This window comes from Aotus nancymaae, unplaced genomic scaffold, assembly GCF_030222135.1.
Source record: "Aotus nancymaae isolate 86718 unplaced genomic scaffold, 86718_ANA_hifiasm-v0.15.2.pri h1tg000040l, whole genome shotgun sequence".
Lineage (NCBI taxonomy): Eukaryota > Metazoa > Chordata > Mammalia > Primates > Aotidae > Aotus > Aotus nancymaae.
In genome coordinates, this window is record NW_026988454.1 from 120,522,135 (window position 1) to 120,544,248 (window position 22,114).

General features: G+C 51.5%; 1 long non-coding RNA gene across 1 annotated transcript; it reads right to left on the minus strand.

Annotated features, from left to right (window-relative positions):
* Positions 1 to 3,909: 3,909 nt before the first annotated feature.
* On the minus strand, positions 3,910 to 21,879 carry LOC105714723 (uncharacterized). The gene is made up of 3 exons (XR_001106880.2): positions 21,712 to 21,879; positions 21,359 to 21,524; positions 3,910 to 4,387 (listed from the first exon to the last, which is right to left on the minus strand). It is a non-coding gene; the product is annotated as an uncharacterized LOC105714723 (long non-coding RNA).
* Between the last annotated feature and the right edge of the window lie 235 nt (positions 21,880 to 22,114).

The window sequence follows — 22,114 nt, forward strand, 5'->3', positions numbered from 1 at the left end:
CTTCCTTTTAACTGTTTGTTGTGGGTGAGTGACTCCCCAACTCTTGCCAGGGTTTCCCCGGGGTGGGGAGGGTGGAAGTATGGGGCTGCGGACCTGAAAGATCTAGCTGCTATCCTCCCTCAGGGCAGATGGGGACAAGGGTCAGTGTGTTGCTCCTCTGATAGGGTCTGGGGATGATGCAAGGATGGAGGAGACTTGGATATTTATTCACCTTTCACGTGTCGGTGTTTGTTTTGCCTATGAGCACTCCAACTCTGCAGAAGGGGCGGCTGCCCCATCACGGGCCCCCCTTTAGTGCCTAGTACAGTACAGGGCAGGTGGTGGGTGCTCTAAGGCAACCTGTTAAACAAAGGAATGAGTGCATGTGTAGGGTATCCTCTGCGGGGGATGGGGGGGAATGTCAGTGGAGAGACCTTGCATTCCTCGTTCAGGGCGTGGCCAGCTCAGGTGGAGATGTTCCTGTCTGTGGCCCAGTTCCTGCTTGGCCATCCAGGACCCCAGCTCCCCAGAGGGGTCCATCTGAACCCCACCCCCCCATCTTGCTGCTTGGCCACCCACCCCCACGACCTGGGTCCTGCAGGGCCACCGCCTTCAGACTCACCTCCGAGTGGTCGGAGCACCTCGAAGTGTCTCGCTGCCAGAGTGCCAGTGACAGCCACAGAAATCATGAATTTCCGTGAATGGGGGATGCGGAGTTTTCTTGTATTCTATCCAGAGAGAGCTGTCCTTCAGAGGGGAATTTAGTGTAATTACCCTTAAGGGAGCGATCCTTACACAGTCAGTCACAACACTGACCTCCTGGCTGAGATTTGACAGCAAAATTGCAGGCTGTGTACTCAACAGAAGGGGCATCCTCCTTTTTTGGGGGTTGAGGGGGGAGGCGGGAAGGAAGAAGGAGGAGGGAAAAGAGACTCAGAGGCTTTGAAAAGAAAAGTGCTGGCTTACAGCTGCCAGGCGAGCGGATTCTCCTTGGCAAGGCATCTACAGGGCAAGGAGAAGATGTCCAGAGATCCCTGGCAACTTCACATGGCTCCTGAAGAGGGGCCAAGGTAGGCACTCCAGCCCTTCAGACCTTTGAGCTCTGGTCTGTGATCTTAACTAAAGTGAATCTTATTGTAAGAAGGATTTGGAGGGTACTAGGCACTGTTTGATAAACTACTCAGGGATGTTTTCCCAAATGTATCTGTCTCTTCGTCCCTCCCATGATGCTGGAAGATCCTCCGTTCCTTTTACCTTGAAGCTGACAGACCCAAGACCCTGTAAACCTATACCTGGTTTACCTGGAAGGACTAACGTGCTAATCCGTGACCACTCCAACTGTAGCATGGACTCATCTCTCAGATGTGCTGGCCCATCACATGACTGAATCTAGAGTTTCTGTGAAGCATTGGAAAAAATCTGGTGTATGGGTAGATCTTGATGGACTGTGAAGCCTGGCAAGGAATGGAGGTAAATCCCCAAATCTCGGAGCTAGAAGGGACCCCAGAAGCCAACTGGTCCAAACTTCGCAGAGAAGGAGTCCTTGCCTCTCTGTTCTACCTCTATCCAAAACTCAGGGCTGGGCGTGGTGGCTTACGCCTGTAATCCCAGCACTTTGGGAGCTAAGGTGGGCAGATCACCTGAGGTCAGGAGCTCGAGACCAGTCTGGCCAACATGGAGAAACCTTGTCTCTACTAAAAATACAAAAATTAGCCTGGGAGGAGGAGGTTGCTGTGAGTGGAAATAGTGCCACTGCACTCCAGCCTGGGTGACAAGAGGGAAATTCTGTCTCAAAAAACAAAACAGAACAAAAAAACTCCCACAAACCAGCCACCTCTGCCTGCACAATTCCTAACAGCAGGGTCTCACTGTCTCTATAGAGGCCTATCCTGCTGTTAAATGGCATGGACCGCTGCCAAATTCCTCCTGAGTGCAAATGAAAATCTGTGTCCATGAAATTTCTTCCTTCCTTTTGGAGCCCCTTTGTAACAAATCTAGGCTTTCTCCAGAAGGACATCCCTTCAGTTACGTGGGGACCATGCTCAGCTGTCCAACATCTTCTCCTCCAAGTCTGAAATCCAGTGGGTTCATCACCATCTGGCTCATTCTCCCAGGAAAAAAGCCCAAAAGGAGTCTGAAAGGGCACAGGAGGGCCTGAAATGCAAACCCAATGTTTATTGAGCATTTGCTCTGTTCCAAGCAGAAAAAACCACCCTATCTCTTTTCATTCTCCCAACCAATTCAGTGTAGGGAGGAAATTATATTATTCCCATTTTGCCATAGAGAAAAGAAGAGCCCAGGAAGCTTCAAATCACTTGCCCCCAGAAAGGGCTGAGCCAGAATGGGAGCCCAGACTCCTGACCCAGGCCAAGAACTTTCCTTGAGAATCCAGCTGTGTTGGCTTCTACACCTCTGGGGCATCATTGGGTTTGGGGAATGATCTGCCATCATTCTCCTATCTCTCCACCTCCATGATGATTTTCTGCAGAGCCTTCCTCTCCATTTGGCAGGGAGAAGGAATTCCAGGGGAAACCTAGTTTCCATCCTGAGTCCTCCCTGAATGCTTCCCTGCCCATTCCAGCCCTCAGTAACTGCTTCAGCGATAATGACAACATTGGTCGTTATTTACTGAGCACAGGCCCATGCTCCAGCACCTCCCTAAGGTATTGGATTCAATCCTCCAGGCATTTGCCCTGGCTGAGAGGTCTGCCTGAGCTTCTTTCCCCTCAGACACATGCATCTCTTTTAAGGACCACCTTCTCTGGGAGGTCCAACCTAATGCTCCTTTCCAGGTCTTTGTACCTGCTCTATTTCTTTCTTCCTTTTTTTTTTTTTTGAGATGGAGTCTCGCTCTGTCACCCAGGTTGGAGTGCAATGGCGCGGTCTTGGCTCACTACAACCTCAGCCTCCTGGGTTCAAATGATTCTCCTGCCTCAGTTTCCCAAGTAGCTGGGACTATAGGGAATGCCACCACCCCCAACTAATTTTTGTGTTTTTTCAGTTGAGACGGGGTTTCACTATGTTAGTCAGGCTGGTCCTAATTTTATGATACACCCGCCTTGGCCTCCCAAACTGGGATTTACAGGCATGAGCCACCGCGCCGGGCCTGCTGTATTTCTTTTAAAAGCTCATGTCACCTTTCAAAGAGTATTGAATTTACTGATTATTGTGCTCGTGGCCTATCTTCCTCCTCTTTAAGTTCCAAAAGGCAGAGGCTGTGCTTTGTTAACTGTCACATCCCAAGCACCTAGAACACTGCCTGCCGTACAGTAGGTGCACAAGCCACCTTTGTGAAATGACAGGAGGAAAACTCAAAACGCTTTGAGGCAGTTGTGTTGTTTTCACAGCAGAGAGGAACTAGGACTCTCGTTCTGGGTTAGGTGGCTTGTCCAAGGTCACAGAGCTGCCCATACCCAGCTGTGTGTTGGGCTGCTGAGTATGAGGCCGTTTGGGGTGGGCCTTGAGCCTGAGCCTCTTCTGAATGTGTGTGTGTGTGTGTGTGTGTGTGTGTGTGTGTGTGTGTTGGCTTCCTAGGGGATTTCTGCCTGCATTCCAACCAGCAGGTCCTTCTGGGCACCTCTCCCCTCCTTTATAGGGCTTCTTCCCTTCCTGCAGCTCCTTTCAGCCCCTGCATTCTTGCCCCGAGCCTGGAGAGTCCTGCAAGTGCAGTTCAGCTCACCTCCCTCCCCTGAGCACATGGGTCCCTGGCCTGGGCTGAAGTCCACACCAGGAGCCCGAGGTGCCCGTGGAAAGCCCCCACCCTGGCCTCTGAGTGGCTCCTCTCCCCAGAGATGTAAATCCGGGCCCCAGAGTGGCCACACAGAACATACATCTTAAACAAACACTTCTCCTTGCTGTTTATCTCCCTGGCCTTTAAACAAACTCTTTCAAAGGTTTCTGCTGATAGGAGAGATTTACTGAAAACCATTCCTTGCTTAAAAGCCCTGGGTTTATGCTGCTGGGGTGGGGGCAGTGGGGCCTTCAGGCCTGGGGTTTCTCTGACTCCGGACCACATGTTTATCCTCCAGGCCTTGATAGAGGAGCAACACAGACTAATCTTTATGGAAAAGAAAATAATAAAAGCAGGAAAGGGGAGGGGTAGAGGCTGGGGGAGGTTTGGTTCTTGTCACTGACTCCAAGAGGCTGTGGCAGGTCCGGGTGTGGCAGTGCCCACCACACTGTAGCCCTGCCTGGGGGGGGTGGGGTGAGCTAAGCATCCGGGAGGGGTGGGGCTCCCTTGAACTTTGGACGGAAGGCCCTTGGGCAGGTGAGCCTCTTCTCGGGCTTCCAGAGGCCCAGAGTGGGCCTCTCTCTGCTGGGTGAGGGGTGGAGGGAGGGCAGCAGTCACATGATCATGCCTATTCCTGCATCAACCAACACTCAGAAGGCACCTAGCCTGTGCCAGGACCTGGGGGTGGAGAGAGGAATAGTTGTTAGCATTTAGTTCAGCATTTCTATGGGCCTGGTACCGTTTAAATCACTTAGGTGAATCAACTCTCATTTAAGAAGTAGATTCTGTAATTATCTCAGTTTTGTATATGGGGAAACCAAGTCACAGAGAGATTACTGGCCGTATTCCAGAGGTTTTGGTTTATAGGGATGCAAGCTGGGCACTGGATTCCAGAATGTGTCTCAAGTGGGAAACTATTGCCGTAGAGATTGACATTCCCATTTCCTACCCGCTCCCCACTTATCCTCCCAATAATACAGTATCTCATCCGTTTCAAGGTGTCTCACAATTCACTGACAGTGGTATTTCTTTCTTGGTGGATCATAAAATAATGGTGCATCTTGCAATCTTAGGTTCAACAAAATATTGTAATAGAGAACTAATGTCTACCAACTGTGGGGCTTGGACTGGGTGATTTGCAGCCATATCTCATTTAGTCCACCTCCCAAAGCTTCAAGATAGATCACAGGAGCAGCTCTGATGAGAAAACTTAGGCACCAAGAACTCAATAACCTGCCCAAGATCACCCAGCTGGTGGGAGGGGGAGGCCAGGATTTGAACTCATAATTAAATGGCCTAATATTTATCCTTGGCCCTTTCAGACTGCCTTATCCATTTCAAACTGTCTTCCCACCTGTTTTGTCTATTGAGGAAGACACTGAAATCCAGCAAGGTTAAGTGACCTGTTCTAAGTTACACATCTGACTTCTCAACCTGTAACTGTGGGAGAACCATGGGAAGTGGGTTTTTTTTTTTTTTTTTTTTGTCATTGTTATTTGCTTGTTTTAAGCCTACCTGGGCTTTTATAGCTGGAAGCTGCTTCTAAGAGAACAGGACCAGGAAAGTGGGCCAGGGCAGGGGCCTCTGAGAGTATGGGCCATCCTGGGTCTTGGGTGCTGAAGGATGGAGCCAAGGCCTGTTGTGGGATCTCCCAAGGGCAGAGGACCTGGGCAGGGGCAGATGTCATCGCAAAGACTCCACTGACTTCCGTCTCTGCTTTGTTTGTGAAGCAAAGTTGCTGCAGTGGCAGGTGGGGAGGGAGCAGAAGGCCGGGTAGGAATTTCCAGTCCTTCCCTGGGCCCATAGTTCAGGCCAGAAGCCACTCCCTTTCTCCACGTTTACATGCAGCGGGCCACACCCCTCGAGATGGCACAGACTGACACCCGCTTCCAGTCCCCTTGCTCCAGGCCAAATACTTTTTCACTCATGTTAAAGCACTTTTCAGCACCTGGGCCCTGAGCTGGGGAGCATTTCCAGGGAGGAAAGAACAGAGAGGGTGTGAGGAGGAGGCTGGGGGTGGGTTGAGGGGAGGTGGGGAGCTGGGGGTAGTTGAGGCTAGAACAAAGTTATGTGGGTGATTATCTTTACCCATCATCTTTCTTTGTGTATTATTCTTTCCTTATATAGTGACATCCAGTTTCCAAAACTTTTCCTTCCTCCTAGTAACTCTTGCCCTAAGATACTTAATTCACACCAAGGTAAACATGACTGATAACAGCTTCCAAAGTGATCCTTTCAAGGGCATTTTGGCAGTGGCCTTTTTATTTGTTCATTCATTCTTTGATTTACTCAACAGTTTCCTTTGGCATTCCTGGAGACCCTCCATCCTATCTTGAAGTCTTAGCTGGGACACCTCTAAGCTGTTTGGTGGGCTGCTGTCCAAACTCTGGGCTTTGTGGGTAACGACACCCACACCCTCTGACAGCATGTAGGTATATTGGCAGCAACCCAAACTGTCTTTTTTGTGCCTTCAATGGAAGGAAAGGTAATTTCTCCTCATGAAAAAAGTTTGGGAGATTTTGCCTAAATGAAAAGGGAGGTGCTTTAATGATAGATCTCCAGGCATCAAACCCATCAGTCCATCTGAGTCTAGACACGGGCTGAGCTCCCCAGGGCAGCTGGACAGGAGCCCATCCAGGACATCAGACCTTGGGGTAGAATTTCCACCCTACTTGCCCTCAGGGCTCTGCATAGATTTCTCTCCCTGTCCTTCTTGGCAGAGAAGTGGCTGACGATGAGGAAGACCCTGAGCTCAGAGCTGGAAGAGATCCAGGGAATCATCTACCCAGTAGTTGGCAGAGGACAGAATGACTCAAAAGTATATAGAAATCCAAAATATCAAACAGCTAAGAGTTGTAGCTCCAGGTGAAGGCAAAGGTCTCGACCCTGCCTCCTCTGCTATCCCACTTGGCCCATAAGTGGTCCAAAGCTTCCTTGCGGACTCCAAAGCTCAGAAGAACATGAAAAGAATCCATTGAGCTAGTCTAGTGATCCATTTTATAGACAAACTGAGTCAGAGTGTGATGGGATAGATGCGGGTCCTTAGGGCCTTCCAGCCTCCCACGGTCGCTTCTGGTTCATGTTCATTCCCTGGACTCATAACGTATCCTCCTTTCTAACGAGATCTGTGCAATTCTATACGCTCTTCAGGCTCAGCTCAAATGTCACCTCCACCATGAGGTGTTCCTCAATTCTCTCTTCCAGTTCTGGCCCTACTCCCACCCAGTTCTGTGTTCCTGGAGCTCACTGCTTTTGCACTTCTCTTCAGTTCAACCTCTCATTTCTGCTCATTTGAAGAAGCTCTTTCCTCCCTTGTCAGGCTGTTGGTCTCCCAGAGGTCAGGAGTTTTAAAAAAAAATCCCAAGTCTCCAGCCCCTGAGTAGGTGTGCAATCACAGTGAGGCTGCTGACATGTTTTCTTGGGTGATGGTGAGATGCTTTGCTCACGGCGGTCAGGGTCTGCCTACTGGACAGCCCTAGTTCTCATTAATTTGGTGGGGAGGGCATTGAGTTTGATTAAACAATTACTTGGAGACCTGAAGTAGGGCAGGGAAGGGGATGCAGAACCTTCAGAGCCTGGGGAGGGGGGACCCTTCTGCTCCAAATTCCCCCCCATCCTCAAGAAGATGGAGAGCAAAAATAGGGGTAGAGGAAGAGAGCTGGGCCCCATGCACTTCCCACCATCACTGATTTCCCTCTTCTGTGGCATTTTAAGAGCTCAGACTCAAACCCTTCAAGGGCTTTTGAAACAATTAGATTTGAAAGTGCCCAGTGCTCGGTCTAATTGCTTAAAAGCCACTTCAGGCTCCAACTGACCCAGAGTAAAGCCTGGGGGTGGGCAGGGGGGAGGGGAGACCCGAGACACTCTGTCGCCCTGTTTCTCAGGCCTTTCTGGATAACCAAGGCCTAGGTGAGTGATAATGCCAAATAGGGGCCTTCAATTGTCCCTGGGGACAGAGCCACCAAAATCTTCCTGCCCCTTTCCCAGCCCTTGCCCCCAGAGAACCTCTCACATCTAACCTTTCTCTAGGATACCTTCTCATGCAAATTCCAGCATTCCTAGGGGTGACTGGAGCATGTATGTCTAGAACCAATTTTCAGTGTCAGAAAGTAGACTAAGCCAATGTAAAGAGGCCCAGAAGTATCAGGAAACAAGCCGTGGTGTGTCCAACTCAAGGATGATGCTTTGCTTCTGAGAGATTTCAAGATCGGGGCTTTTGCAATCTCTAAGTCAGTTCCATCTCTTCATTCTTTCCTGATTACTCTTCTCCTAAACTCTTTTAAAAAGTATATATATATATATATATATATGACGGGTGCAGTGGCTCACGCCTGTAATCCCAGCACTTTGGGAGGCCGAGGTGGGCAGATCCCTGAGGTTGAGAGTTTGAGACCAACCTGACCAACATGGAGAAATCCTGTCTCTACTAGAAATACAGAAAGTGGCTGGGAATGGTGGCACATGCCTGTAATCCCAGCTACTCAGGAGGCTGAGGCAGGAGAATCACTTGAACCCGGGAGGCAGAGGTTGCGGTGAGCCAAGATTGCGTGCCATTGCACTCCAGCCTGGGTGACAGAGCGAAACTCCATCTCAAAAAAATGTATGTACACATATACATGTATATACACAGGCACACAGGGTCTTGCTCTGTCATCAAGGCTGGAGAGCAGTGACATAATTATGACTCACTGCAGCCTTGATCTCCCAGGTTCAATTGATCCTCCTGCCTGAAGCTGGGACTACAGGCATGTGCCATCACATCCAGCTAATTTTTAAAATTTTCATAGAGTTGGGGTCTCACTATGTTGCTCAGGCTGTTCTCAAACTTCTAGCCTCAAGTGATTCTCCTGTCTTGGCTTCCCAAAGTTCTAGGGTTACAGGAATGAGCCAATGTACCCAGCCTTAAATGTATTGTAAATGAGAAGAATTGTAACATTGTTCTCTCTGGCTTAAGACCTTGCGATGGCTCCACGTCAGATAGGAGCCATTGCAAGTCTAAAGCTACAGAGAAGCTCCCCCAGCCTTCGAGCCCCTCTGTAATTTGGCCCCACCTCACCTTTCCAGCTCCATCTGCCCTGTGTGCCCTCAGCTCCAGCTCTTCGTGACGCCTTTTCACGGGTCCTGCTCTTGGCCTCCACTCCTTCACCATGTGAATGAAGACATCTGTGTATGTGCCCAGCAACAGGCCAAGCAGACGGGCCACTGAGATGAATGAGCCATGGGCCCTGCTCTCGGGGGGACACATTCTAGCTGGGACATGAAAACGTAAACAGATGATTCCTTTGCCAAATTCTTCTTGAGCACCTCTATGTGCCAGACCTAAGGACACTGAAGTGGACAAAACAGACTAAGTCCCCACTCTTGTGGAGCTTAGCTGGTGGAAGGAGAAACAGACAGAAACACGAAAGCAAAGGAGATATACAATTTACCATGGGGAGATGAATGCGTGAAGGAAAACAAAGTAGGGGGGAACAGAAGGACCTGGGAGGTGAGGACATGTGAGCAGAAACCTGAGTAAAGGGAAGGAACTGCTTGGGCAATGGTCCTGAGGCAGGAGTGCCTTTGGGTTTAAGGAGGGGCAAGGAAAGAGACTAGTGTGATTAGAGAAGAGTGAGTGAGGGGAGGAGGAGGGGAGAAGAATAGAGGGAGCAGGGGGCAAATCATGAAGGATGCTACAGTCCTGGCAAGGCCTTCGGATCCTAGGGTGAGATGAGAGCCACTGGGGATATTGAGTAGGGGATGTAGGGGATGATATGAGTAAACACATGCCTTTTTTTTTTTTTTTTTTTTGGAGATGGAGTTTCGCTCTTGTTACCCAGGCTGGAGTGCAATGGCACGATCTCGGCTCACTGCAACCTCCACCTCCTGGGTTCAGGCAATTCTCCTGCCTCAGCCTCCTGAGTAGCTGGGATTACAGGCACGCGCCACCATGCCCAGCTAATTTTTTTGTATTTTTAGTAGAGACGGGGTTTCACCATGTTGACCAGGATGGTCTCAATCTCTTGACCTCGTGATCCACCCGTCTCGGCCTCCCAAAGTGCTGGGATTACAGGTGTGAGCCGCCGCGCCCGGCAACACATGTCTTAAAAGGCTCACTTTGGCTGCTGGTGGAGGACAGCCTGGAGGAAGGGGCAAGAGTGGAAGCAAGGAGAATAGTTAGGGAGCCACTGCAATAGTCCAGGCAAGAGATGGCAATGGTCGGGGTATTGGAAAGTGATTAAATTCGTGATAGTTACAATAGAGTGTAGACACTAGCTTGAGAGCGAAAGCCGGGGACTCCCTGCCAGACCTGGAGGTGGGAGTGGGCTGTTGACAAGAAAGGATTGCTGCAGGTTTGACCATGAAGCCAAATCTTCAAGAAGAAGGAATTCATAGCAACAGGAGATGCGAAAGTGGGGCAGAGGAGGCAGCACACACCACAGTGTGTACTTCATGTCTTGCAGGGACCTGGGGGCAGTGTAAACAGACCAGGGCATCATTTAGAGGCAGGGAGTGGGGCAGGCTGAGGCTGGAGGGCTGGAGAGGGGCTGGACACCAAGGTCAATGGCCAAGTTGAATTTGGGGCTTCTTCTGTGTGCAGCAAGCCTGCGTCATGATCCAGTTTGTGTTCAAGGAAGATCACTGGCTGTGGAGGGGTGGGCAAAGGACTGGGCCTGGGGGACCAGTTAGGAAGCTGTCATAGTGACCTGGTGATAGATGAGCGTGGCCTTGTCTAGAGGGCCTGTGATGGGACTTGGAGAACTGTTTAGAAAGGAATGTTGCCAGGATGTTCAGATGTTGGTTGATTAGACAAAGGGATTAGAAAGCAGAAGGAAGGAAGAGTGACCCACCTTAGGCTCCAGTGCCTTTAGACAAGGGGCCCACACTTAGGGCCCTCCTTTGGCTACCTTCACAGGGTAGGAGTCTGTCCAGAAGGAGGGAGCTATACCCACTTCTGGATTATGCTCCAGATGCCCAGGGCCCCAGAAATCCCTGCCCCAAGGGCCTGTACCCTGCATCCAGGACCTCTGCAGGCCACCTCCCCAGGTCCAACCTCTAGAGGGTGGCCTGTGTCTTGGCTGTGAGTTGAGTGCAGGGCATGTGGTCAGCAGTTGCATGTGCGGATTGGAGTATCCACACATGTGCTCTGGAAGCCCTAGTTGAAGGTGAAGGTAGGGATGGGAAGGGAAGAGGCAGGTTGGGGGCAGGGCTGGGGGAGAGCAGAGATAGTTTCTCCCTGTACCGTGTCCCTGTACAGAACTCCAAGAGGTCTGAGAACTCTAAATTCAAATCTGGCCTTCCAGATCTTTAGAAGGTATATGTGTCAGCCTAGGAGAATAGAACATATTTTATTAAACAGTTTGTTAACTTGATTTATAACTTTTAAATATTTAGACATATGGAATGTGGGCCTCCATTTGTACTTTCGCCTGGTCTAAGAGGGGTGAGTGGAAAACTCCCGAGGTCCAGGATTATGTCTTATTTGTCTTGTTCACCCTCCCCCATCCCCCCAACCTTGGGCCCCTGGACCTTGGTAATTTCCATGGAACTGGAAAGAGAATCAGATCCCAGCCTGATAGTGAGAAACACAGACTGGATGAGACCCCAGGAGGGAAAAGATTGGTTGGGCAACTGATTGCAGAGGCCTTTGGAGGTGTGGCCAGGGGCTGGGGAGGAAGTTGACCCAGTGCTCAGGGGGTTAAGAGCACGCAGACTGCCTGGGTTCAAAGTCTGGTTCTGCTCCTTAGGACTGTGTGGCCCCAGCAGGTCGCTAGCTCCTGGGGTATCGGCTGCCTTCTTGTAAGACAGGATAATGATAATAATCCCTAGTGACCCCAACTGCCTAGTTTACTGGGGGAAGACGTAGTGTTTGGCATGTAGTGAGTTCTATAAAAGTTTGTTGTCATGTGAAATGACACCTTGGAAGGAATTTTTTTTTTTTAAAGATGGAGTCTTGCTCTGTTGCCCAGGCTAGAATGCAGTGGGGTGATCTTGGCTCACTGCAACCTCCACCTCCCCAGTTCAAGAGATTCTCCTGCCTCGGCCTCCCGAGTGGCTGGAATTACAGGCACATACCACCATCCCTGGCTAATTTTTGTATTTTTAGTAGAGACAGGGTTTCACCATGTTGACCAGGCTGGTCTCGAACTCCTCACCTCAAGTGATCCACCTACCTTGGCTTCCCAAAGTGCTGGGATTACAGGCGTGAGCCACTGCGCCCAGCTGGAAGGAACTTTTAAGCCCAGGTAAGGGGCAGCTCCTGGAAAATCAGGGAAGGAGAAGAAGTTGGTTTTGGTGCCAGATTTTTCTCCTCCCACTTTCAGGGTTCGCCATAGTGGGTGGGGGACTCAGAGACCAGGCTGTTCCCCCTCTTCCACCGGGGCTGTCTGTGTCCTCGGGGTAACTCCCTCTGTTCTCTGTCTCTTCAAGCTCCACCAGCTCCATCTTCTAGTTCCCTGGGGACTTTGCCAAGCAATTCACTTGCTAATCCCGGAAGACCTCATTCACAGGAAGTTATCAGTGAGCCCAGCACTGTGTTGAGTGCCCTAACAGGTTATTTCATTCTATCCTTTTTGTTTTCCATAAGGGAAGTTGAGACAAATTGTTCCCTTCTTTTAATAATTCTCTGAGCACTGTTCCAGATATTCTTTTCCCTATTTCCCAGAGGAGTCCAGAGCAGAGAGAGGTTAAGTATTTTGGTATTTCTTAGCCACAGAGCTTGGACTAGAATCCAAGACTGTGTGGTTCTGGAGTCCACTCTTGACTTCGATGAGTCCTGCCTGTATCAGAACTACTGGAACAGTCCTGCTTAGGAAAGAGGTGGGACTTTCTGGAGCCAAGGCCGTGTCCCACAGGAGGCACTGATGGGATGGTGGACACTGAGGCAGGCTGACGGTGGGTTGATGTTCTGGTTTGTCGGAGAGAGGAAGTTCTTTTGGTTTCTAAGGGCCTTCCAGGTCACCAATCAAGCAATCCATCAACCCTTTCTTTTGGAGGGACATGGCTATGGGCGGGTCTGGAAAGACAGGTACTTTGTGTATTGAAAATGTTGAGGCAGAGAGCTCTGTTTGGCAGTGAGGGTTCTAGATGGAGGGGATTCTATAGGGACAAGGAGCTTCCCCCTTCCCCACTCCAGCCCTGTCTCAGCCCCACAGCCTGTCCCTACCTGGGGGCAGTGGAGGTAAGTTGATAATGTGGACCCTCTGAAAGCTGCCAACCTTGGGGATTCTGTGAAATAAAACTCAGGGATCATGTACTTGTTGAATGGAGACAGAAATGCCGTGTTCCGGTCCTTGCTCTCCGGAGCTTCCAGTCTCCTAGCAGGATGCGCATACATGCTGGGGAAACCACCCCATGGTAAGAGTGTCAGGGAGTCTGGCCCTCTCATCAGGGCCCTCTCTGGCGCTGATGAGAACTCTGTGTGATTTGGACAAGTCACTCACCCTCTCTGATCTTGATTTCTCACCTGTGAAATGAGAAAGTTAGGTTAGATCACTGGGTTAAACCTTGTTTTTCCTCTTAAAATTAGCTCTAATGAAATCCAACACAGAACTCTGCTGTAAAAAGTAGAGCTGCTCTGCTTGTGAGAGGCGGGAGCCAACCTTCTCTGGTTTTTTCCTTTTCTTTCAGGATGATCCCCAAGGGCAGCTCTCAGTGTCTTTCACTGAAGGTATGAACCTCATGGGACAGCTCAGGAATGGCCTCAGGGAGGCAGCCAAGGTGGGCTTGAAGGCTGGGAGGATTTCGATGAGTGGAGGTGTGGGGAGGGCACACAGGGCAGGAGGCACTGTGTGAGAAAAGATGCAGAGAAGGGAGGAGCCAGCCTGGTTGCGGGTGGAAAGTCCTGGAAGAGAGGAAGAGCAACAAACCCAAGAAGGGGGTGCCCATGGGAACGCACAGCAGCACCAAGGGGGAAAATGGTATCTACAATTGGGAACTCAAGTCCAGGCCCCTTCCTACAGAGACGGGTGGGGTGTACACCCTGCTGTGAGGAGAGGGAAGAACCAGAATCAAGGAAATGATACAGTATCCCCCTCAGAGGGTTTTTTTTTTTTTTTTTTTGAGACGGAGTTTCGCTCTCGTTACCCAGGCTGGAGTGCAGTGGCGCGATCTCGGCTCACCGCAACCTCCGTCTCCTGGGTTTAAGCAATTTTCCTGCCTCAGCCTCCCGAGTAGCTGGGACTACAGGCGTGCACCACCGTGCCCAGTTAATTTTTGTATTTTTAGTAGAGATGGGGTTTCACCATGTTGACCAGGATGATCTCGATCTCTTGACCTCGTGATCCACCTGTCTTGGCCTCCCAAAGTGCTGGGATTATAGGCGTGAGCCACCGCGCCTGGTCCAGAGGGTTGTTTTAAGGGTGAAATTGGTGAATATAGCTAAAGCCTCAGGACAGAAGGAATGCGACACAGGCATTTGTTAAATATGATCAGACCAGAGTGGACCCTGAGCTTGCCCAAGGCCTGCATCCCTCCTGGCCTTGGGCCCAGTGCTGGTGGTGATAGCTTAGAATTTCAGCAGCTTCTATGGTCAGTAGTTATGGTGATTATGAGATGTATGTGTATGTGTGTTGGGGGGGAGATGTGGCTGCAAGTGTCTTTCAGCCACCCCCTAACACAAATGCGAGTGTGTATGTGCACATGCGCGCGCACACACACACACCCTCTCTCCGTCTTTTCTCTGGAGCTGCTGCACTCCTCACCACCCCCACCCCTTCATCCTCCGAATCCCCACCCCATCCCCTTTGCTTCAAGTCCACACCTTGCTCAGCCTTCTTCCTCCCCTCACTCTGAGTCCCTAGTCCTCCCACCCACCATAAATCTATAACTCGGGAGCCTGTGTGTAGGGGGGAGGGGATGGAAAAGCAGCACACCAAACGAACCCCAGCTAATGAAAACGGCGATAAATCTCTGTCTATCAGGTTTGTTGTGAGCACAAACATTGCCAAACAAGGGCCCAGATGGCCTGCAGGCCCTCCTCCCTACGGTCTGCAGAGCTTTAAATGGAAACGGTTGCTTTATACATCTATTTACTACTTAGAAACGGGGGATGATTGAGAACAGGGGTGCCTAGCCAGGAAATGGGGTGCAGACCAGATGTGAGCTCTCTGCCCCCCATACCTGAGCAGGACAGCTGTCTAGTCCCCAGCCTCCACCATTCCTGCTCCTGGTGAGCCCTCTCTGACATAGGTCATTGGGCGGGGGTGGAAAAGAGGCCACCTTGCTGACGTTCTGGTCTCCCCAGCCTGGCCTCAACCTGCTCTGAGACACACTCCTGGCCAGCCCGACCCAACTCCTCACTGTTGCTTTCTAAGTTCTTCATCTTTTGCCTAGAACTTTCCTGTTTTCCATCCAGCCAGCCCTGGATGGGCAGCAGTGGAAGCCTGCCTTGTCCTTCAAGCCCAAGCCAAACCCCACCTCCTCCAGGAAGTCTCCCCATCCCTAGTTTTCTCTGGGCACCGTTTCAGTAACATCAGCCATGGAGAGTCCCGGCAGTTTTTACAAGACAACTGCTTGGGAGGTGGACAGGTTTGGGCACACAGCCAGGCTGTACCAATTAGCTAAGGGACCTTGATAGGTTAATCTCTCAGCCTCGGTTTCTTACTCCATGTAATAGGTATAATGATGGTGCCTACTCCTCACCTGCCAAATAAAAAACAAATAAATTAATAAAAATGAAGCAAGTGTAGAATGTGCTTAGCAAAATGAGGAGCATGGTCTTAGAGCTTTGGAGGCATCAGCCTTTATTATTAGTGTCACCTAGTCATGACTGTCTGTGCCTTGTCTTTTCACAGAGGGTGTGTGTGTGTGTGTGTGTGTATGTACATGCTTGCCTCTGCATGTCCTAGTTTGGTTTCCCCTGAAATCAGACCCTGAGACAAGAACCTGGTTGCTGGTAGTTTACCGAGGAGATGCTCCCTGGAGGCTGGAGGGAGGGAATGGGGAAGTGAGACAGGGAGGGGACAGTAGAAAAGCCAATGAAGAGCGGTTAATGATCGAGTTACATTGTGGGCAACGGGGGGCTCCCTGAGGAATGGTGAGAACACACCACGAAATTGTCCCACGGAGTCCCAAGGCAGCCAGGGTGCTTATCCACCTATTCTTATCTCTTACTAACAACTTGAGATTGCCCCTGCAGTGTTAAATCCCAGCTGTCCTGTGGACTGAGTGAAACTCCCTTGGCCCCTGCCCTGGAAAAATCCTATAGGTGAGAAGCAGAAAGGCTACTTAGGGTGGAGAATTCCTGGGCTTGCTGACAGCTTCCCATCACAGTGGCAGATGAGTGGAGAAGTGGGCTAGGAGACATGGGGTGAGGCATGAACAGCATCCTCTGCTGGATTGTCACCTTTTAAGCCCCAACAGTCTCCAGCATGTGGCATTTTGCACACAGTAGGCACACTATAAGTATTTGTAGACCAAAAGGAGCTTTGACGTTAGAGCTGGAGCTGGGAAAACTTGGACTCTCCCCATTGCTCAAGGTTTTTTTTTTTTTTTGAGACACAGTTTCACTCTGTCTCCCAGGCTGGAGTACAGTGGTGTGATCTTGGCTCGCTGCAACCTCCACCTCCCAGGTTCAAGCAATTCTCTGCCTCAGCCTCCCGAGTAGTTGGAATTACAGGCACCCGGCTCCATGCCCAGCTAATTTTTGTATTTTTAGTAGAGACAGGATTTCAGCATCTTGGCCAGGCTGGTCTTGAACTCCTGACCTTGTGATCCACCCACCTTGGCCTCCCAAAGCGTTGGGATTACAGGCATGAGCCACTGCGCCCAGCCTCAGTTTTTAATTCATTGTGTGATGCTAAGCAAGACATAGGACGACTCTGGGCTGCATCTTCTATAAAATCGAGACCTTTCTACCTTCTCTGCTTATGCCATAGGCAGGTTGGAACAAATTGGAATGTTGTTTGGGGGGTGCTCAGAATAGGCAAGAAGTGGCTGTGATAATGATGATGATGTGTGTAGGGGAGGGGACATTTCCGCTATCTAGGCATGATGCAGGTGAGAGGTACCTAGTGCTGTTATTCACTCTGCCGTCAAAACACAAAGGTGTGTTCCCCTGGCCCTGCGGGTATGACTCCTGCCTCTTCCTATTCCAAGACAACCCTACAGGTAAAAGATGGAAGAAGAAAAGGCCACGGGAGTAAGATCTGCTGACTCCTTGGTGAAAAGGATCCCATATCTCCCTGCCTACCAGGAATGGCCTGTGGTTCCTTTTACCTAGGTCAGCAGTGGGTTTCACAGATGTCTGATGAGTGTAGAAACCATTTTGTACAGAAATCCCAAATTTGGCAGTGTGTGTGTAGGGGGGGGTCTTGGAATTCCAGGGAGCCCATGGATAACCCTTAAGAGCCCCTAAGTCCCTTAAAAATATAAATAAAAAATGGCCAGGCATGGTGGCTCACACCTGTAATCCCAGCACTTTGGGAGGCCGAGGTGGGTGGATCACCTGAAGTCAGGAGTTCAAAACCAGCCTTGTCAACATGATGAAACCTTGTCCCTACTAAAAATACAAAAATTAGCCAGGTGTGGCGGTGGGCACCTGTAATCCCAGCTACTTGGGAGGCTAAGGCACAGGAATTTCTTGAACCTGGGAGGCAGAGGTTGCAGTGAGCCAAGATGGCACCGCTATACTCTGGTCTGGGAGACAGAGCGAGACTCCGTCTCAAAAAAAAAAAAAATATATATATATATATAATATATATACATATATATGTAAAAATGGAGTGCTTGAGTATACGTGTATACATCAGCCACTGTAAGTTGGTGACTTGAAGCTTCCAGCAAATTCTCAAAGGAGTTTGTGATCCAAGAAAAGTAGATTTGCTCTATCTCAAGTCTCCCATCTCAAAGGGGAAGACACTGAAGTCCAGAGAGGGTAAGCAACCTGCTGGGTCACGCAGTAGAGGCTGGAGAGAACCCAGGGTCTCTAATCCTGTGTGGCTTTGTGGGTTAGTTCGGTCTGCCTGTCTGCACAACCAGAAAAGCAGTTTGGCTCACCAGGACGCTGTGCCGAGAGCCCATGGCACATTACAAAGTCTCTCCTTGCTCCTGGGGGAAACATCTCAAACGCAAGACCGAGTCACTATTTTCTGGGGATGAGGGTGAGCACTGAGCTCTATCTCCATGGAAAACAGAACAAGGAAAAACTAGACCAAATGTGGAAAGAAACAAAGCTCTCTGTTATTGACAGAGAGTGCTGGGGCAGGGAGTGCCCTTAAAACTCAACTGAAACTGGGGTGCACTGGCAGGCCTTAGTTTCAGAGGCAGAGATGGAAGTGGATCACTACAGCAGCGGCCTGGTAAATACTTGTTTTGCTTCTGGGAATAAATTGTATATCACTTGGATGTCAATTACCCAATTCTGGACAACTATACCATTGTCCTTCAAGTCCCTGTAGCCTGCTGTTGGAGTGAGAGCCCTGGTTTTGAAGTCAAACCTGAATCTGCACCTCTGTTCCACCACCTGTACACGTGTATAACTTTGGGTAAATCACGTAACTCTGTTGGCCTCAAATTGTCCATCTGCAAAATGGGGACATATGCCTACCTCATGAGGACATAAGATTTGATGAGTTGGTAAAATGTTAAGCTCTGCAGCGCAAGGACATGCCTTGTTTATGGCTGTGTTTCCCAGGTTGGCACACAGTGTGCTACAGATATTTGTGAAATGAATGAGTGGAAATGCAAAAGCACGTTTTTAAAGGATGGGAAGGAACTCTGACAATGTGAGAATGCTCACGTTGGATCAGCCCCAAGGGGGACCCAGAGCTGTACCAAGAGCCCTATTAGGGGTCAAGAGAGTTGGCCTCTGGTCCTAGCTCTGTCGCTTAACTGCCGAGCCACCTTCGGGCAATTTGTTGGTCCTCTCTGGTCCTTTGTGTGTTTCCTCCAGAGCGTGGGAGCCCTGAGATTCCAGGGCTTCCCTCTGAAAGGCTGACCTCCAAGGAGCTCTGGTCAGCTGCGAAGTGTGGGATATCGGGATAATTCAGGGACTAAATTAATTAAGAGAAAGGAGAAGTGGGAGAGGATAAAGACCGGGAAGGAAGAAAAGTCAACGCGTGGCTGCAGCGCTGGGCAGCTAGGGGTGGGGCTAGATTTGGGGAAAGCCGCGCTGGGCCAAAGCGAGGAGCTGCCGTGTGCGCCCTGGGGCTGGTCTCCGCCCGCGGCTGATGCGCCCGAGCCTCCGCCAGCCCCTCCTTTCCTTGAGCGCCTCGCCAGTTCCCGCCGCCACTGACTTTCTGACTTCTTAACTTGTCAGCAAATCCCAGAGTTAAAAATGCACACGCACCCCGGCCAGCCGCCAGCAGGGCCGTCTGGCCGAGGCTCCAGATGTGGGGCCACCGCGCGGGCCGCCCGCCCCGCCGCGCAGACTAAACAATCGGCCTTGGCCGTGAGCGCAGCGCAATTCCAGATGCCGCGTCCCTCGCGCCGCGCGCTAATTGGGCCGCGGGCGCGAGGCTCTGTCAGCGCCAGCAAGGCCCTGCCCAGGGCGGCCTTGGCCCGGCGCCCGCCCGCTGGGCTACCTAGGGCGGGGGGAGGGTGGAGAGACGGAGTGGAATGGTGGGGGCGGGGGGTGCGAAAGGGGGAAAGAGAGAGGCTAGAGGAGAGAAGAGAGGAGGAGGAAGACGAGGAGGAGGGGAGAAGAAGACAGTGAGACAGGCCACGAGACAGCGTCAGCTCTGAGACAGAGAAACACGAAGAGGGGCAGACGGAAGGGGACAGACACATTCTCAGAGAGATAGCTTCAGAGACAAAGAGAAAGCCAGAAGCACTGAGCCATATTCAGATTTAGAAGGAGACAGAGACGGAAGAGAGGGATCGAGACCAAAGAGAGTTGGAGAAACAGAGGCAGGGCAGACTGACACAGAGAACAGAATCAGGAGAGTCCAAGACATCGAGAAGGAAACGAACGTGGACGCGGCCGGGGAGAACGCAGGCGGTGGGAGCACTGGAGACCCGCATGTTTACCACCGGGTCGCTGCTGCCTTACGGTGTCTAACCCCTTTTGTTTTACAGTACCTCCTCCCTTTACATTCTCACTTACTATCATTCTTCCTAGACCCGGGCGAAGCCGGGAACTGAGCCCACCCGCGCGGTGATCCACTCCTAGTCTGGCTGGGGGACTGCGTAGAGAAGGAACCCTCGCCCCTAAAGAAACCTGAGCCGTCGAGATTTCACTCCCAAGCCTAGGCTTGGAGACAGGGGTTCTCCCTGGACGCTGCGGGAGGGTGCGGGATGGGGCTCCGTGGGAATTTGCCTAGATGCAGGGGATGCCCCGAATGACCCCTGTAGGGCCCGCCCCCAGGCAGCCACCTCGGTAGCACCCTCCTTTCCCAGGCGCCCTGGGGCCTCCTCAGCTCGGGTGACAGGAGGATGACTCAACACAGGTTAGTCAAGTCCCAGGGCAGGGAAGCCCACCGGGGACCACCCGGGGGAGTCCCCCAGCCTCGAGTTCCGCCCCTGCCGGGAGGCCCGGGCGCCCTGGGGGTAAGCGCGGAGGGCAGTGCGGCGGCCCGGCGGCTCTTGGCGGCCCCTCTCTGACAATCTTTCCTTTGTTTGTTTTCTTAAATCTGGGAGGCCCGAATTCCTGCCGGATTCCGTAGGTTTCACTCAGGAAGGAGGCGCCCCCACCCCCACCCCCTCTCACGTCGCGCCCGGCTGCGGGGGGAATGGCAGGTTCTTCTCGGAGGCCAGCCTCGCGCAGCCCCGCGGCCCGGGCAGGGCGAGCGGGCGCCGGGCGCGGCGGAGAGTCCCGGGCGCCCTGCCCGCGCGCGCCACCACGCAGCCCCGCCGGAGGGCCGCGGGCAGCCTCGGCAGAGAAAATTAAAAGAAAGAAAACAAAAAACAAAAAAAACAGGAGCGCTTTAAAAGATACAAAGAGTGGCCCTCCCCCTACCCAGCTTCATTCCACACCCCATCCACCTCTCACACTCCCCCACCCCTTTTTTATTTTGGTCTCCAAACTTGAGCCTCATTAATTTCCAAAAAAAATTTCCCCAAATAAAAGGCAAACATGGAAAGAAAAACAAACTATTAGAAAATAGAGGAGGGAGGAAATGTTATTTAAAAGGTTAGCAGACCGCATCATTTTCCAATGATATTATATACTCCCAGCAGTATCCAAAATATATATGGGCCTCGGGCCAAGAATGTAAAAAAAACTTTTTTTTTTAAAAAACCCTTACTTAGACACAACATCTGGACCGGAGAGCGAACAAACCCCCCATTTATCACACTTAATCCTCCAATGAAGCAATCGACAGTTGACTTCTGTTTTGCTAATTTAGTTGCTTTCAAGCGCCGGCCCAGTCCAGACCGGGAATTAAGTGTCACTTGTGGAGGGCCTGCCCGGCCCCCGCTGGTCTTCGCTCCCTCCCGCGCCCAGGCTCTCCGATAGGGAAAAAAGGCCATTAATGAAGAAAGAAACTTTTTACGAATTCTCTTTTCCCCCGCCCACTTGGGTCAGTGAAAACCTCGACTGTGACCTAGCTCTGTCCCCTCGCCAGTACGCGACACCCACTTCCTTGGCAGCCACGCCCTCACCCGCCAGCTGCCTCCCCCCAAACTCGGTGGAGCAACGCCTCAGCTGGCAAAAACTCCCGTAGCTCCAGGAGGTCACCCGGCTCACCGCCTTCTCCGCGGGTTGGCTAGGTGCTGCCGTCCTTGTACCTGGCACTGCCTGGTGGCCTGGCAGCTTGACCTTCAGGCCTGGAGAGGGCGGGGGAGGGTCGTGGTGCTTGGCGGTAGGAGCCTCCATACCCCCCCCGGAAGTGGATGAGAGGCAGCAGCCCCCGAATTGGAGGTCCTTAGCCAGCAGTGTCGGAGACAATGGCATCTTGTGAGATTGCAAGAGGGAGAGAGAATACACCAGGGAAAGTGTATCATTTGAGGATTAGTCAATAAATCCCTGGAACCCTGGCCCAGTGGGGCTGGTGCCAGAGGCAGGGCTGGCCCCAAGTGCGGACTTCCTCAGCAACCTTCTCTTCCCTTCCCAGAGGCCTCCTGGGTCACTCTCTCCTCACCTTTCTCTGTGCATCTCCATGGCTCCTCTCCTAAACTTTGGAGTCCAAGGCAGAGCTTTTGTCCTTCCTCTTCCTCGTTGCTGGAAAAAGTTCTATAATGGGGCAGTGAAGCTTTGAAGGTGTCCTCAGGCACCTGCGAACAGAAGAGGCTGGAGAATGTGTCCCAACTCCAGCCTGCCCACTTCTGTTCACTCTGATCCAGCCCATTCTGAGTCCCCAGCACTGAGTCCTGGCAGAGTACCCAGGAACAGCCTGTGCTCCAAAAAGAGGGCCCTGGTACCCTGAATCCCAGTCTTCTGCAGCCTCTCATGGTGGTCTGGCTGGGCCTCAGACTTCTTGGGGAGGAGCCCTGAGTTCTGGCCCCAGTCCAGATGCAGTCTCAAACCTCCTCAGCCCATCCCCC